This window comes from Bufo bufo, chromosome 8 (assembly GCF_905171765.1).
Source record: "Bufo bufo chromosome 8, aBufBuf1.1, whole genome shotgun sequence".
Lineage (NCBI taxonomy): Eukaryota > Metazoa > Chordata > Amphibia > Anura > Bufonidae > Bufo > Bufo bufo.
The window spans coordinates 50,458,636-50,474,944 of NC_053396.1; the positions used below are offsets into that span (position 1 = coordinate 50,458,636).

General features: G+C 44.4%; 1 protein-coding gene across 4 annotated transcripts in view; it reads right to left on the reverse strand.

The window, feature by feature from the left end:
• The window catches only part of DGKK (diacylglycerol kinase kappa), a 345,826-nt gene that overhangs the window by 52,986 nt on the left and 276,531 nt on the right, over positions 1 to 16,309 (reverse strand). The gene's annotated exons all lie outside the window — the stretch shown is intronic.

Below are 16,309 nucleotides of genomic sequence, written 5' to 3' on the forward strand. Positions count from 1 at the left end.
GTGCAAGGAGCTGTCAGTAGTGTAGCCATAGACAGGCTGAGCAAATAAAGCTAGCAGTATACAAATATAGGAGTATACAGAGATACAGGACAAAAGTGGATGGCAGGGAGAAAGCATAGCGTAGTGCTGTAGGGGTTATCTTACCAGTGAGGTGACCACATGGAGGGAAAATGGCCGGCGCTGTAGTGTAGAACAAGGTGCCATGTTAAATAGTGGTTGAGGGATCCTGATTGGTTCGCCAGACGGAAGTGCGTAAGCGCCACACCGGGGTCTATGGGCGGGAGAGATAGGTCTCGGATCTAGGGAGGCGGGACTTCCGTTCCTGCTCAGAGTAGTCGAGAGGTGTCCGTGCGCATGAGCAGGAGATGGGATGTGCGTACTCATGCCGGCCATGATAGTGGAACCCCTAGCGGCTGCTCTTAGAAAAGCGGAGACAGTGAAGGGCTTCCAATATGGAGATATACAGGAAAAAGTGGCACTATATGCTGACAATCTACTTTCATTTCTGGAAGATTGGCCGCACTAGTTATCAAGAGCAATGGCGATTATTGACTCATTCGGGATACTCTCCGGGCTATGTATTAACTGGAACAAATCAGCTCTACTTCTCGTTAAGCAAGGGATGGATATATGCCCCATACTCAGGCTGTTGGCCTTCAGATAGTCAAAGAGCTAAAATATTTGGGGATAGTAGTATCCTACAATTCTCGGGACTATGACAACCTGAATCTGCAGCAGTTGCTGAGATCATTTCAACGTAAGATTCAGATATGGTCTAAGCTTCCTCTCACATTGATTGGTCGAATTAATCTTATCAAAAGGATTCCCATGCCCCAACTACTATATGTGCTCCACAATGCTCCAGGGTGGATTCCTCTCTGATTTTTCCACAAAGTCAATGCCATCTTTAGAGACCTTATTTGGGGATCAGGCATACCCTGCATAAAATTAGAGACTCTACAGAGATCTAAAAAAGACGAAGGCTTGGCGGCCCCAATCCATGGGTATACTACCTTGCTGCCCAGCTTCAACATATCCGGGGATGGGGGGTTGAGGCACACCTGAATAAGGCGGGAAGGATTGTGCAGCACCTACTCCAATCATTCTCCCTTTTGGAGGCATTGGAGGATGGCTTTTAACTAACCAAAGGCAGCAACTATCCACTGTTGAGCCCTATTCATAAGATATGGTGGAATGAGAGAGCAGGTGCAGGCGTTGAGGGGTATTCAGCCTATACACCCATATGGCCCAACTATATGTATCCGTAATTACAGAAGGTTCCCAGATTCTCAGCATGGGCAGAGCATGGAGTAAAATATATGACACAGCTGTATCAGGATGGGGTCCTCAAAACTTTTCTGCAGATGCAACTAGGGTTGTCACGATACCAAAATTTTTATTCGATTTCGATACCATAAAAAAGTATTGCGATACTCGATACCATTTGATACCATGCGAAAAAAATAAAACACCAAAAAAGCCGTGTGCATTCCGCATTTTATGGAACGTCCGGACTATAATCGAACAGTCCTACCCTATTTTATGGGGGGACAAGGTGGCTAAAAAAATGGTGAATCGTGCAGTTTTTATTTATTTATTTTTTCTGTTACGGCGTTCACCCCATAGGAGATATTTTTTTTATATTTTAATAGTTTGGACTTTTCAGACGTGGCGATATGTTTATTTATTTATTGTTTATATCTTTTATATGTAAAATTGGGAAAGGGGGTGATTTATACTTAATATTTTTTGTTTTGTTTTGTTTTTTTACTTTTTATTTAATAACGATCTTTGAATCCCTTGTCCTATTCACCCTAATATAGCTCTATTAGGGGGAATAGGATGTTACACTCTCCCTGCTGCCCTGTGCTTTGTGCTATGTGCAGCGTCCCACATCAGTGTGTAAATGGGACACTTTAAACATCTTAATATATATATATATATATATATATATATATATATACAGTACAGACCAAAAGTTTGGACACACCTTCTCATTCAAAGAGTTTTCTTTATTTTCATGACTATGAAGGCATCAAAACTATGAATTAACACATGTGGAATTATATACATAACAAACAAGTGTAAAACAACTGAAAATATGTCATATTCTAGGTTCTTCAAAGTAGCCACCTTTTGCTTTGATTACTGCTTTGCACACTCTTGGCATTCTCTTGATGAGCTTTAAGAGGTAGTCCCCTGAAATGGTCTTCCAACAGTCTTGAAGGAGTTCCCAGAGATGCTTAGCACTTGTTGGCCCTTTTGCCTTCACTCTGCGGTCCAGCTCACCCCAAACCATCGATTGGGTTCAGGTCCGGTGACTGTGGAGGCCAGGTCATCTGGCGCAGCACCCCATCACTCTCCTTCATGGTCAAATAGCCCTTACTTTCAAAGTTTTCCCAATTTTTCGGCTGACTGACTGACCTTCATTTCTTAAAGTAATGATGGCCACTCGTTTTTCTTTACTTAGCTGCTTTTTTCTTGCCATAATACAAATTCTAACAGTCTATTCAGTAGGACTATCAGCTGTGTATACACCTGACTTCTCCTCAATGCCACTGATGGTCCCAACCCCATTTATAAGGCAAGAAATCCCACTTATTAAACCTGACAGGGCACACCTGTGAAGTGAAAACCATTTCAGGGGACTACCTCTTCAAGCTCATCAAGAGAATGCCAAAAGTGTGCAAAGCAGTATTCAAAGCAAAAGGTGGCTACTTTGAAGAACCTAGAATATGACATATTTTCTGTTGTTTCACACTTGTTTGTTATGTATATAATTCCACATGTGTTAATTCATAGTTTTGATGCCTTCAGTGTGAATCTACAATTTTCATAGTTATGAAAATAAAGAAAACTCTTTGAATGAGAAGGTGTGTCCAAACTTTTGGTCTGTACTGTATATATATATATATATATATATATATATGTGTGTGTGTTTATTTGCAATGTATGGTATTTCCTATTATCTGGCTGGCAATGTCATTTACATCCATTCGCCCCTAGGTGGTGCTGGCACCACACTATATATAGCTTTGGATGTGTCTAGCTTAGAGCAGAATGTTATGTTGGAGTTAGTAGTTGGTGAGAGGAGGAGAAGCAAGTTCATGGAGGAGAACATAGCTGTTTTCCTTTCCTCCGGGACCTTATCAAGCCTGGAGAAGATGACCACAGCAACCAAGCACCAGACAGTGAGTCTATGTACAAAGATGTAGAGAGCCTAGCGAGGGTAACAGCTAAACTTAGCTCAAGGACCTCATTAGTACAAGTGCCTGAGAGCAACTTTCCGGGTGCCAGGACACAAATAGACAATTAGTTAGCAGAATTGTCCTTATCCACTACACAAGCCTTCCGGGTCATAGTGGAAAAATCTAAACCTATTTAGAAGAGTATCCTGCAAAAAATGAAGTAGATGTGTTTGCCTGCCACAAGGGAGATCGCCCTTAAAGGATAGCTCATAGTAACTATTAGTGATGAGCGGCAGGGGCTATATTCGAATTCACAATATTTCACAAATATTTTGTAAAATATTCATCATATATTCGCGAATTCGAGATTATTTTATTGAATGCGAAAAATCGGCAATGTAAAAATCGCGTAATGCGAATTCGTAACGCAAAATACAGACGTGGGTCACTTTGGCTACATTTTTAAGTTGCTAGAAGTTTCATGAGTTTTTCCTGAGATTGGAGAAAATGGTTGGCACGGCAAAACATTACAATAGCTTTATATGCAGATAGAGTCAAGTGCTCCAATATATTCGCGATCGGCAATGATTAGAATATTTTTTCGCACTACGTGCAACTTCACATTTTAGCAGGTCTGACTACAGATTACTGATTGGTGCACTAAGTATTGTTGTGAACTTGACATTGCTTCCTTCTCATTGGCCCACAAGCAAGAAGCATAAAGGAATCATGTGTTCAGATAGAAAAAAAATTACGAATATTCGATATAACGAATATATAGCACAATATTCTAAATATTTGCGAATTCTCGAATTGGCGATACTCACGATAAATATTTGCTATTCGAATATTCGTGCTCAACACTAGTAACTATATATATCAGCATACTTTAGTACCAGAGTGCTATAGAGTGGACTTAGGATTACCACCAGGATCCTTGCCTGTAAAGTGTCTACATTAAAAGGGACAACTCCTTCATTTACAACTGCCACTACCTGATAATAGGATTACAGGTGAACGTATTATTACTTATGCTATATAAATAGCTTTCCATTCATGAACTGTACCAACTGTCCAGAGACTATCAATTTGCAGTAAATGTTCAACTCGTTTACAACAACCGCTCCTCATCATTACTACTGCTAAACTCAACATTTGCACCTTGCGGTGCTGGCATCACGAACCAGGGGCCCAGCCACCAAAGCATCCTTAAGCACCAATTACCATCAAGGGCCATCTGGCTGGTGTTCCCTGCAACAGAGAGTGCCCCTGAGGATTTCGTGCTGTCTTCCCATCCACTGTACTACAGACCAGGGAGGCATCTGCTAACCCGTGAGTACATGAACTATTACACCCATCGGTCCACCGTGAGCCTCACGTGTTTTCCCCTGCGTGTCCCGGTCGCTGCACATGGCAGCCAGGGCTTCAGTACCGTCCTGGCTGCCATGGTAACCAAACGGAGCCCAGCTCCGATCAAAACTGCCACTGCCACCAACGAAGAGCGCGGCACCCTCCTCCTCCACTTCCACAAATGATTACAATACTGGGGGGGGGGGGCACACTGCACCACCAATGAAGATAATTAGCGTTTAATACAGATACAGGAGAAGGGTGCCAGCGGCAGAATCACATAGCCGGCACCCGGCCTCTATGACAGGGAGCTGCGATCAGCTTGGGGGGGGGGCGAGGGCGCACTGCCCCACCAATGTTTTGGGGTTAACTGCCGCTGATCGCAGCTCCCTGTCATAATAGCCGGGTGCCGCTTGCACCCTCCTCCTGTATCTGTATTAAACGTTAATTATCTTTATTGGTGGTGCAGTGGCCACAGTCCCTCCTCTCCTCCGCCCCTCTATCCTCTCATTGGTGGTAGCGGCAGCAGAAGCACAGGGGAGAGGGAACGCCTGCTTCCTTCTCCCCTGTTCTGCTGAGGGAACATGGCGCGCGCTGAGAGCAGCACGTGCCATGTCCTGTGATACTAGGCTGCGCAGTAGCGCAGCCTAGTATTGGTAAAAGGCAAATCCCGGTATCAAATCGATACCGGTACAAAAGTATTGATTGTGTATCGATAATTCGATACCCGATGCAGCCCTAGATGCAACAAGAATATAAATTTGCCTAAAATATCTTTCTATCAATACCTGCAAGGGAGGCATGCCCTACAGACCCAATGGAAAATGGCCATAATAGCACCAGCAGCTCACAGATCGATAATAGAACTCACCAGCACACATGATAGTACTGGAGGAATAATCTCCGCCCACTACAATTACCTTTTAGATAAACATAAAAAGCACCCTCTGACATTGTTAGACAAGTGGCGATCAGATGTCCCTGACTTGACAGAGGAACAATGGTCAGAAACACTAAATAACTTAACAGATGTTGCAGTTAGTGAGGCACGAAGGGTGTCGCAGGTATTTCCGATAAACAGAGTGTATAGGACTCCTAAGCTTTTACCTATAATGGGGCACAGACAGGATGATAACTGCCTGAGATGCTGGGACCCCTCAGCGGGACTAATATACGTTATGTGGAACTGCCATAGACTCAGGAGATATTGGCTAGAGGTCATGGGAGTAGTGAATGATGTATTTCAGATCAACATTGAAGCTAGTGTACAAGTGTGCATATTGGGATGTGTACGGTTAATTCATGTAACGCTGGGGCATCGGCTGGCCATCTTGCGTCTTATGTATCAAGCCCGTAAACTCATTGCCTTCCATTGGATAGACTCTGAGCCACCTACTATCCAGGAATTCAGAGTGCGTATACGACACCTGATATGAATGGAAAAATATGTTTATAAAAAAAGGGGGAATATACAAAAATGTTATGATATCTGGGGATGCTGGATCACAAAAGATATTAAGTAATACATCTTTGGTCATGCGGGCAAGTAAGTTTCTAATAATTATACTACAATTGAGATGCGGGGCGGGTAGCTGATGCTTCGGCGTGTGGGATGATTCTGTGTCTGAGGTTGAGTTGAACTTAGTACTCTCTAGTGGTATGGGATGGTGGTGTGTTGGGTTCGCTGAGAAGTAGTGAGGTAATGTCAAGTTTAATTGTTTTGTATATTAAAAAATATCTGATAAAAAATATCTGAATTAAAAAAATAAAGTTTAATTATCCTGGCCCAGCCCTCTTAGGGAGCTGGCTCCACCCCTAGTTCCACAGTATTCTAGTCATGTGTAGGAAGAACTTGAAGGGGGTAGGGAGCAGGCACTATGTTCTCCTCTCTTCAGGCCTCCATCTTCAAGAATCTGACTAACATATCTCCATGGAAAAAAAGAGAAGTAGAGACAAAGTTTAGAATCTGCATGGCCAAGCAAGGAGTCAGTCAGCAAGGTAACCTGTGCAAAGCTTTCCAAACCCTGCTGCAATGGAGTTAAGACGCCCTACACACCTCAGGAACAACTTGGCCAGTCAAATCATTGAACCTACATGCTGCCGTATGAATTGCAGACATTTTGTTAACATTCAGTTGATTCTAGAGACAGAGACTTTAGCAGAGAGTGTAACCAGAGGGCCATTGCTTCCAGCATTGCCCAACTCATGCTCAAACATATGGGGAGAACATGGCCTGATTACTGACTCCTACTACACCACATGATGGTCATTGCACAGCATGGTACTACTACTCCCATACAACCACCTACATCATGGGCACCCCAAAGTACCATTAGGTAGGAGCCCCTACTACAGGGAGTGCCATGACGGAAGAAGAGGTGCACCTTCCTTTCACTGCATCAGCCCTAGGGGGCAACTACCGGGGGAAGACCACTTTGACACATCCTATAGTGTTGACCACTAACACTCCCATCCTCTGGGTCACTTTAATTATTACACCACTGTAACTATAGAAGGGTCCACACTTGCAGGAGACCTGGTCCACCCGGGCAAGGACAGCTGCCAGACAGAGCAGAAATAATATTCAATAATTTCATAATGGGCCTTGGCCCTTTATAATGCAGTCCGATTACTCTGTCCAGCACTGTGCTGGGGAGTCTAATGATACTTCCATGAAGCAAGAGAAGATACAAGCGGCACTTCTGCTTTCAGCGGTGCGGTGCGCGCGTCCCGGGAGGAAGATCCACAGATAATGGTATAGTAAGGACCAGCACTCGCTTCAGTAATAATTTCAAATAGATTTAATGGTCACATACAAATGATAAGTGATGCGTGCGTTTCGGCTACTGTGAGCCTTTGTTTTGACAAAGGCACGCGTCACTTATCATTTGTATGTGACCATTAAATCTATTTGAAATTATTACTGAAGCGAGTGCTGGTCCTTACTATACCACTTCCATGAAGCATTCACATCCAGCCCGCAGGCCCCCTCCCTCAGTGAAGCCGCAGCTTGTAAAACAGCTCCAGCTCAGGCCTCAAGTCACAGGAGGCCACGCCCCGAGGAATCTTCAGTCTGGCAAGTACATCTACTTTCTGTACTCACTAACTTGTCACTGTGTTATCTGTGGTGTTACATAGGACTGCAGGTGAGATAACATCTACTACATTATCTGTACTCGGCTATCATTCAGAGAGCTTCCTTTACATTGATACATCGTTGTAAATTGGGCCATAAATGTTTGCTTAGTGGTGGTCCAGTGCCCCACCATGGTGCTTCCGTGAGTTCTGCATCCCCTTCATCCATGTACATATGACTGTATCTGTTTCATTTAAACAGGATAAGATGCAGTGTTTGGGCACAGCCATCATATGGAGAAGTCAGTGTGTCTGTGTAAACCAAAAAACGTGACGTGTGACTTGCAGGGACGCAGGAGCTGCTTTCACCATGATGATTGGTGGGAACTTGGGGGCGCATTTATTAAGACTGGCTTTTTAGACGCCGGTCTTAATAAGGGCCCATATAGCTGGCGGTGGAGCCACCGAAGTTAAAGGTGCAGATCTCTCCATAACTTTGGCACATCCAGCACCAGTTCTAAATGTAAGAGAGCTTCTGAGTTGGGGCCAATGACCCCAGGCTGGGTCTCATAGGCAACTGTTAGTGTGAAACTAAAACTATAAAAATATCACAAAAAAACTGTAAAAATAATGCCAAACCAGACATTTTTTGGTCACCTTACCTCACAAAAAGTGCAATATACAGTGGTCAAAAAGTACTATGTAATCTGAAATGTACCAATAAAAGTCAACTTATTCTACAAAAAAACAAGCCCCCACAAAAGACCATTGGCTGAAAAAAAATATATGGCTTTCAGAAAATGGCTACACAAAAATGTTTTTTTTTTTTTATAAATGCTTTTATTGCTTGAAACTGAAACAAAAAAAAAATAGACATACAGTATCGTTGCATCAGTAACGACCTGCTCTATAAGAATATTACATACACATAATATATACCATCAGGTGAACACCGTAAAAAACAAAAAAAAGTCTAAGAACAGTCATATTTTGTAATATTAAGCGATCAAAAAATCATATGTATTCCAAAACAGCATCAATGAAACCGTCACATAATCCCGCAAAAATAGCTTTCACGGGGGCGTGGCCTGACCGGCATGGAGTGAGGACGCTGGTCGCTTCAGCTCCGATTCTATCCTGTTTGTATCCTGACCATCCGCTCTGATAAACTTTGAACTTCTGCCTAAAGACCCTCAGTGAGCCTCTGTGAGTGCCCCCCATAAGTTTTACCTGTCCCGGTGCCCTGCGGTGACTGCCGGATAAAAAGCCCTGGGACTGGGCCTACTTACCAGACGGCACTACCTGACGCCATCCCTGCCTGCTGGCCGGATCGATCGGTGGGGGAGCCGGTGAGAGGGGATTCCCTGCCATACTTACCTACACCGGAGGCCAAGCGGGATCTGGAACTTTAATCCGGTGGGTTCTTTTCACTCCTTCCTTGGCCGGACGGCGAACCTGTGACCCCGGGGCGTCGGACGCTGCGGGCGCCATATTGGCTGCAGCACTGCAGGCGGCTATACCTCTCCCCCTGTAGGCCGTTACCCAGGTAGAGAACTTTTTCATCTACTCTGCCATTATAGAGATTCACCTGGGGCGGTGTGACGCTGGTTGGGGACACTGTGTCTGCGTTATCCTCAGCAGAAGAGAGATTTGACACTTATATTAAGCCACAAGCGTTGGTTGCTGAAGTTTTTATGGGCCGAAAAACGGGCACCTCAGGGCCTGCTATCCCTCCTAAATTGATGCTTGACAACATGAGCCAGACAGATGGCCACAACCCTGGAGCTTCTTCTGAACGTCCGGAGGTGGACCTTGCAAAAGTCATGGCAGCCATTACTAACTGCCAAACGACACTCACGGTCAAAATTGATCATGTACAGGCCGACCTAACTCTCCTCAGGCATGATATTGATAAGATCCGTGAGAGGACAACTGAGGTGGAGAGGAGGCTGGGAGAGGTGGAAGATACGGTCCAACGTGAGGATTCGGTGGTCCGTGATTTGCAAAACCAAGTTAAAACCCTGGCGGCAAAAGTGGAGGACGCTGAAAATCGAAACAGGAGAAATAATATTAGGATTATGGGCTTACCGGAGAGGGCAGAGGGCCCTTCCCCTGAGGAATTTACGGAGCGTCTCATCAAGCAACTCCTGAACCCAATTACCCTCTCGGGGACGTTTGCAGTGGAGAGGGCGCACAGGATTCCTCCGGATCAGTGTGCATCATACAGGCCGATTTCCCTCCTAAACACGGACGCGAAAATCTTGGCTAAAGTCCTGGCTAGGCGTCTTGGCGAGGTGATACTGTCCGTTATTGACCCTGATCAATCTGGTTTTATGCCCAGGAAGACGACTGATATAAATCTTAGGAGATTATTCACCAATTTACAGGTCAGGCACGATAATGCGGGTTCAAGAGTCTTGGCGTCCCTGGATAACGAGAAGGCCTTTGACTCTGTGGAGTGGCATTTTATTTGGGAAACAATGTTCTGTCTTGGTTTTCCTTCCTCCTTTGTCAAGTGGGTCCAATTGTTATACCAGACACCTATAGCACGGATTAGAGTGAATGGAGTCATATCCCGGCCCTTCAGGTTGTATAGAGGCACTAGACAAGGGTGCCCTTTGTCCCCATTGTTGTTCGCCCTGATAATGGAACCCTTGACACAATTAATCAATAACAGCTCTTTGATAGAGGGGTGGACGGTAGCGGGGATTCAGGAGAAGGTATCATTATACGCGGATGACCTGTTAGTCTACTTGGCGGACCCTGGCCCCTCCTTAGAAACCCTGCTGGATGTAGTGGATGGATATGGGAAATACTCGGGTTTACGGGTTAATTGGGCCAAGTCTAGTTTATGTATAATAGATGCAGATGAAGATGTGGATATTTCCCCGATATCTCCCCTGAGAGTTGTAGATAATTTTCTTTACTTAGGGATACATATCCATAGGGACCCCAGACAGTTTTGTCAATTGAACTTGAGGCCCACCATGGAATATGTCACGCGTAAGCTGGAAGCCTGGGAAAATCTTCCGCTGACTTTGGTGGGGAGAATTAATATTATCAAGATGGTGCTAATACCCAAACTTCTGTATATTTATAGAGCAGCCCCAGTGAGGATCCCTAAGTCCCATTTTGATATTTTAGATAGATCCTTTTCCCGTTTCTTGTGGCTCCATCGGTCCCCCAGACTTGCGAGAAAGACGCTGAAGGCCTCCTACATTCAGGGGGGCTTGCAGCTACCAGATATGTATATTTATTATATAGCCACGCGCCTAATGTATGCATCTTGGTGGATTAGGGCAGATGCCAATAACCCTGCGGTGGTACTAGAGGCGGCGCTGGCTGGTTCATATGAAGCTCTAACTAATCTGGTATACAGGGGGGGGAAACCCGTAGGACTGGGGACTTATACGGACTCTATGGTAACAGTTAGCGAGGCTTGGGTGAGGTTTGTGGAGATACATACAGAAAATCTGGAGGGTGACACCTGGTCCCCCTATATCCCACTATGGCGTAACAAGCTTCTCCCAGAGCTCTTGCATCTTCCTGACTTTGAATTCTGGCCTAGGAAGGGTCTTAAATATCTAACACAATTGTTTCAGGATGGGACCTTCCGTTCCTTTGAGAGCCTGCGAGCTGAGTTCCAGTTGCCCCAGACGAGTTTTTACCGCTTCCTCCAACTGAGACATGCCTGCGAGAAACAATTTAGAGCCCTATCCCTAAATTTAGAGTGCGGCCCATTAGAGTCAATAGCTAGGAGGAAAATCCCTTGCAAACCTATCTCCTCCTTTTATGTTGAAATTGTTAAAATGCAAGAATCTCCTATTAGGCGTTCCTTTGCTAAATGGGCTGAGGATATTCCAGAATTGGAGGATTCTCATTTGGAGGAGTGGCGTCTGAGATGGAGGACGTCGGTTATAAGTGCGAGAGATCAGCTCATCCAAGTGAAGTGGATGCACAGAGTGTACTTGACCCCACTGCGTCTCTATCAGATGCGACAATTACCGAGTCCGGGATGTGATAGATGTGGAGAGGCGAGGGGCTCTTTCTTCCATATGGTGTGGCTATGCCCGGTGATAAAGGCATACTGGAAGGGAATTTGTAATTTTATCAATGTTAGGTTAGGGCTCCCAGGGATTTGTAATCCTGTAATATGCCTACTAGGGTTAGTTTCTGATGCCACTCCTTCCAAATATAATAGAATACTGTTAAGATTGTTGATGTTTTATGGGAGGAAAAATATACTTTTGAACTGGAAACCGCCCAAGTGTCCTACAGTGGGCCAATGGGTACTCCTTATAAATAATGACCTGCAAATGTATAAATTGACATACGAGGCAAGGGGATTGACTGATCGATTTGATGATATCTGGGGCCTTTGGGTCCAGGCTGAAGGCACGACTTAAGTCATTGACGGTGGCAAATGTATCACCCATTGTATGTATGTGTGAGTGTATGGGATTGAGTAGTTCTAGAAGCTTCTTAGAGACAACAGTGACACTTTGTACTAAAGTCATTTATATGTCTTTTATGGTCAAGATATACGTTAATAATGGACTTGCTGATGTGACTGTTGTATCATGGAAGATTGTTTTTTCTTTGTTCTCCCCATGGGAGTGTTGTATTTTTATGCAAAATGTTAAATAAACACTATTAAAAAAAAAAAAATAGCTTTCACACCAGACCATCTCCAGAAAAATGTAAAAAATATGGCTTTCAGAAAATGGCAATGAGCTGTTCACTCCACCCTTAATAAATACCTTGAGGAGTGTAGTTTCTGATATAGGATCACTTATCTGAGGTTCCATTTATTATTTCACCCCAGGGCCTGCACAGTTGTCAGCACAAGATGCATAAATCACCGCAATGCACCTCAAATGCGCATGGTGCTCATTTAGGCCTATTTCACACGGGCATTGCGGGAAAAGGTGCGGGTGCGTTGCGGTAACATGCGCGGAATACTCGCCCGTGTCAAAGGGGCCTTACTCCTGAGCCCTGTGGTATGTCTAGGCAAAAGATTAGGGTTACATGTAGGGGGTTTATAAAACCAGGAAGCTCAGAATAATAAGAGGGCTTGCTTTTCACACTGGCACACAATAGGCACAACATATTGGGCACTGAAATGACATATCTGTGTAAAAAATCCAATTTTAAATTTGCACCATCTACTGTGAACTGATTTTTTTAAAACACCTGTGAGGTCAATATGCTCACTACACACATTGGTAAATTCTGTGAGGGGTGTGGTTTCTAACATGCGGTCACTTCTAGGGAGTTTCTTTTTCATTTAACCTCAGTCTTTGAAGTTGGTACCCTTTTTGAAAATGAAAAATTTAGGCCAAAAGCGTTATCTTGTAAAATATGTGATTTTCCAATTTCACAGCCATGTTTTTCTATCTAAATTCTAATACCCCTTGAAATATTCTTGGGTTTCCACTGTAAGGGAGCATCAGGGGGTCTCCAAATGTCACATGGCACCAGAAAATGATATCAGTCAAATCCGCCCTCTAAAAAGTTACATGTGCTCCTTCCATTTTGATCCCTGCTGTGCGTCCATACTGCAGTATACGAGCACATATGCCGTATTAAGGAGAAAATGGGTAATAAGTGGGGTGAATTTTTTCCTGTTACCCCTTGTGAAAAAAAAAATATTGGGCCTAAAGTGTAATTTTCTTATAAAATATGTAATTTTTCATTTTCACGGCCAAGTGTTTCTAAAATCTAGGAAACGCCTGCTGGGCCAAAGTGGAGCCTGATCCCATCTCTAGCCCAATGCAGACAGTGACAGTGCTCCTAACCACTTTGAGGGCCTTCTCTCTCCCACCTTTTCATGTAAATCCATTAGCAAGGCTACTGGCAACCGACCCAACCACCCAAACAACAGATAGTAGGGCGTATATCCAGTTGTATTGTGGGAAGTATGATTGAAGGCTCAGACCACATCACCCACACGTTCAAACCATTGTTCTTGGTTAACTCCTCCAGGGTACGACTGAATCATTTGCACTCCCTATTGCTCTAGGGGTGGTAAGGTGTTGTTCAGGACTCCTGGATGCCATGAAACATGCAGAGTTCTCCAGCTGTGACTCGAACTTTGGGTACTGATCAAACAGCAGCCTATGCGGGAATCCATATGACATGAGCCCAGAGCAATCGGGCCGTGGTTGCTACTGTTTGATCATGATTTCGGATCCCCACTGCAAACTTTGAAAAGGGGTCCACACACACCTTGGTATACTTGTGGCCTGACATCACCTATTGCAGTGTCAATAAGTACACAGTTAACAACTCCCAGCGCTCTCCAGTCAGTATGGGCTGCAGAGGCACAGACTATGGTTGACTCTTGTACACGTAACACTTGGGGCACTGCCAACACACTTTCTCCACTGTCTCGTTCATCCATTGGTAGTAGAAATAATAGAGCGTAAGCATCTCAGTTCTAGTGAAGCCAAAAGATCCCCCCTTCTCATTGAGGAGCCTCTCGAGCAGGTAGGATCACTTTCCAAATCTCTCACTACTCCCTGGGAGCCCCTGGACTCTCAGACCAACACTCAAGCCCGGACAGCTCGGTGTTCCTGCTGGTGGTAGATCTTGCACTCTCAGTAATACGGGTCAGTAGCATGTAACAATTATATTTCTCAGTTCTGGTTCCTGCTGTTGTAGCATGCTCTCCATCAGGGTCAGTAGCATGTAACAATTATATTTCTCAGTTCTGGTTCCTGCTGTTGTTTGGAATGCTCTCAGTGGCAATGGGTCAGCTGACCTATTGCCATGTTTCATCCGAAGTCGATTCGCTCATCCCTAATAGTAAGCAATGGCACCAACATCCAGAATCAAAAAATTTCCTCTATTCCACCATAGCAGGTATACAGTAATCAGCGACGTTGGTTACAGTCGGGTCGTTATCAAGTTTAATAGGGAGTCTCACACAATGATTATTATTGCCAATCGCATACATACATCTGATTAACCAATCATAACAATCCCGAACACAATTCATAATATATCCCATATTTATTACAAAATCGTGTCCCTTTCCATCTTAATATGTAGTTACCACAACATTGATTATCATAAATTCATATTATATTTGCATGGATAAAAGCTAGGCACTTACAGTGTTGGCTGTACTTGGCTTGTATAGATTCTTAGAGCTCATGCAAGGCCAAAAAAAAATTTACACCACGGCTTAAGGAGGAATAATCTAATTGCCCATGTGTGCATAACCATTTCTTATTGGTCTACATAGTCTAGCTCCGTTAGTCTAGCTCCGTGGTCTCACTATTCCCAGGACCGTATTTCCAATCAGGCATGGGCATATGCCTAAGGCAGCAGCCAGCAGAGGGCACCACCACAGAGGAAATTTATTTTAATTTAATTTATATTTCTTTTTACATTCCTGCCTTTGGGCAACCTGGTCGGGGGCAACGGGAGGCTAGGATTGCCTTTGGATGGGTTTAAATGGTGCTCTGCTGCTGCACACTACAACCGCGGGATGACTTTCCTACCTGCAGTGAAGCAGTCGGCAGCACCTCAAATGCAGAGGACGAGGAAAGGAGCGATTATACTGCAGTGCTAACTGTAAGCTGAATGGTGGAGCAGCAGCGCTCACAAAAACAGATGAGGTATGGGTGGCAACATTGATGGGACTAACCATCCCATTTCTCCCCTCTTGGTAGGAGTGGGCTGATCCTACTTCTTGTCAAGAAAGGGCCGAACTAGAATAGCAAGTGAGGAGTGAGGGAGCACGACCATCTGCTCCCGCTCCATAGGGCCTCAAGGACCAGAGATCCAGCTCCATCTGTGAGGAACACCACTCCAGAGAAAGTGCAAGGTGCACGGCTACATATATTCTTCAAAGCTGCAGTGTTAACAGTCAATAGAGCGATCAGCAACCACAGCTATTCAGACTGTGCTGCAGGGGAAACGTGTTAATACACCCATCACCATAGTTCAGGTTAGGCAAACTACAAAAGTTTGTATTTCACAGTGGACAAAAAGGAAAACTCACGCCAATACAGCAAAATGAAACCTCCGTGCACATGACTCAGTGGCATGTGAAATCCAGTAAACAGTTCATCCAGCACTGAAGGGTTCAAAGATATTTCCAGCTTTATTGTGAATACATATTAAAAACATTTCAGGGGAACCGCTTTGCCATCATCCGTCAATGCATTTCAGCTGCTACATAGTCTTCCGCATGTCAATATGTATTCACAATAAAGCTGGAAATACCCTTTAACCCTTCAGTACTGGATAAGCGGTTTACTGGATTTCCCAGTGGACACCTACAGGCACAAGTGCCAGCTTACAGCTGTTAGCCACAAGTTCAGGAGAGAGACATCACCAAGATACAATACCAGCTGCGCTATTATCAGCTACTGTGCCAGCCACCATACCTCATCGCCTGGGGAGAGAAAGCATATACAACTACTGTTGGATGTACTACAACTCCTATTTAGCAAAAGTTCTTCTGCATCTGGTTCTTTTCACTGCACTGATCCCGAGGTAGTATACTGTGACACATTATCTTATCAGGGCCACTACCACTCCCATCCTCTGCACCGGCTCCTCAGCGGTTTGCTGTAAGAGGTACAAGGCTGATTTCCATAGCTCTTACAAGTGATCAACCTGGACACCCTGTAATTGAGCCTCAGTGGCCCCTGTAGTTGTGTGTGGAAATTGGCATGTCACTG